The sequence below is a fragment of the Gossypium hirsutum genome, chromosome A13, assembly GCF_007990345.1.
Source record: "Gossypium hirsutum isolate 1008001.06 chromosome A13, Gossypium_hirsutum_v2.1, whole genome shotgun sequence".
Lineage (NCBI taxonomy): Eukaryota > Viridiplantae > Streptophyta > Magnoliopsida > Malvales > Malvaceae > Gossypium > Gossypium hirsutum.
The window spans coordinates 61,974,888-61,977,367 of record NC_053436.1 but is presented as its reverse complement, the minus strand read 5'-3'; the positions used below and the strand labels follow the sequence as shown (position 1 = coordinate 61,977,367).

The 2,480-nt window shown below is 36.7% G+C and overlaps 1 non-coding gene across 1 annotated transcript; it reads right to left on the bottom strand.

Annotated features, from left to right (window-relative positions):
* Nucleotides 1-1,463: 1,463 nt before the first annotated feature.
* On the bottom strand, nt 1,464-1,570 carry LOC121212972 (small nucleolar RNA R71). Its single transcript, XR_005908342.1, has one exon. It is a non-coding gene; the product is annotated as a small nucleolar RNA R71 (small nucleolar RNA).
* Nucleotides 1,571-2,480: the final 910 nt, after the last annotated feature.

Below are 2,480 nucleotides of genomic sequence, written 5' to 3'. Positions count from 1 at the left end.
TTTTCTTATTTAGTTATGAACTAAAACCCTTAAATACCTAAGGGGAATGAAACCTAAGATGAATCTTGTTATTATTTTCTAAATTGTATGATAAATAATTAACTTGTTCTTAATTATGTGTTCTTAATTCTTGTTTTGATATCTCAGGATATTGATTCAAGATAAGCTCTTATTCATAGGAGGAATAGACCCTGTCTAAGAGTACATTTGTCATAATTAAGTGGAGTTGTTTGCGCCTAGGCATAGGGTGACAAGATTTTGCCGGATTAGGGTGAAACCTAATAAGGGGATCTAGAGATCGAGTTAATGCAACCCTAGGGTGTTAATTAAAGAAAGTCTCAATTATTCAATCTAGGGATTAGACATTATTAGTCCTGAATAGGGATAATAATATAACTTAGGGATCTCTACGGAATAAGTTAAATGAATAAATTGTCCGATTCGGAGCCAGAATAACAAGTACAGTCTAGGTGGATTTTTCCTTAGGTATTGTCTTGATTCAATCGATTTTCCCAAAAGCAATTCCCCAATTCTATTCTCTGTGAATTCTTAGTTTAGATAATTAGTTAGTTAAAACAAAACCTCTTTATTGTTAGGCTAGATAATAAAAAGATAGTCATTACTAGTACTTTTAGTTCCTTTGGGTTTGAGAATCTAGTCTTGCTAAAACTATACTACTGTTCGAAAGGTACACTTGCCTACATCGCGATAATAGTTAGTTTCAAGAACGATTAATTATAAATATTTAAAACCTATCACGAAATCACGCGATCAAGTTTTTGGCACCGTTACTGGGGAACTAAGATATTAGGAACACTCAATTTTTATTACTTTATCCATTTATTTTTTATGTTTCAGTTTCAAATTTTTTTTCTTTCTCGTGCCAAGTTTTTATAGTTTATGACTAGAAGAAACCTGTCAAATTTTGACAAAGTAATCGATCGCACAGTTCGCAGACATCGAAGAGAAATAAGGCAAAGCTTGAGATACATAGAGAACGAGCAAGAGGATGATAGTCAAACTCCAACCGAAGAGATGGCTGAAAACCAAGACAATTAGCTACCTCCTACAATTGCGGTTAATCAAAATCCTGCTCCATGCACTATGTATGATTATGCTAAACCTTCTCTAACAGGAACTGAATAAAGCATAGTTAGACCTGCTGTAGCTGCAAATACTTTTGAACTAAACCTAACACTATTCAAATGATACAGCAATTTGTTCAGTTTGATGGTTTGTAGGATGACGATCCCAACGCTCACTTAGCAAACTTCTTAGAACTATGCGATACATTTAAAATTAATGGTGTTTCTGATGATGCCATTCATCTTCGGTTATTCCCTTTTTCATTGGGGAACAAAGCTAAACAGTGGTTGAACTCATTACCACGAGGGTTAATCACTACTTGGGAACAAATGATCGAAAAATTTCTTTTAAAATATTTTCCACCTGCTAAAACGGCTAAATTACGTAATGATATCTCTACATTTGTGCAGATGGACTTAGAAACTCTTTACGATGCATGGGAGAGATACAAAGACTTATTGAGAAGGTGCCCTTACAATGGGTTACCGCTTTGGCTAAAGGTTCAAACGTTCCATAATGGCCTGAATCCTTCGACTCGACAAATGGTTGACACAGCTGCTGGCAGAACCATCAATAATCAAACACCTGAAGATGCCTATGAGTTTATAGAGGAGATGTCACTAAATAACTATCAGTGGCATGTCATGAGGACTAAGCAAACTAAAACAGCAGGCGTTTATAATGTCGATTCAGTTACTATGCTGTCAAATCAGGTAGAACTTCTAAATAAAAAGATTGATGGTTTACTTGGTTCTACTCAAGTACATCCAGTAATGAGGTGCGGGACGAATGGAGGAAGAGCATGCACAGAGTATCAACCCTTCAACCATAGCATCGAGGAGGAACAAGTCCAATATATGGGTAACAATAACTCTCGATCCCAAAATAATCTATATAGTAACAGTTACAATGCAGGTTGGAGGAACCACCCAAATTTCTCATAGGGCAGTCAAGGAAATCAAAGACCACAACTTCCTCTGAGTTTTCAATAACCACCTTATCAATAGGAAAAGAAGCTGAACCTTAAAGAGATGCTCTCAAAGTTTATATCGGTGTCAGAAACCCGATTTCAGAACACTGAGTCAGCACTTAAAAATCAACAAGTGTTGATCCAAGGGCTCGAAACTCAGATAGGCCAGCTTTCCAAACTAATCTCCGAACGACCACAAGGTAGCTTGCCAAGTACTACTGAACCCAACCCAAGGGAACAGCTCAACGCAATTAATATTCAAGATGACGAAGGAGTCGTTGAGCCTGAACCAGAATTGAGGCAAGAAACTATGGTAAGCAAAGGTCAAGGTGAGGTAGGTCATAATAAAAATAAATCAGTGAATGTCGAATATAAACCGTGTGTGCCATACCCCAACGCAACAAGGAAAGACCATTTAGATGAA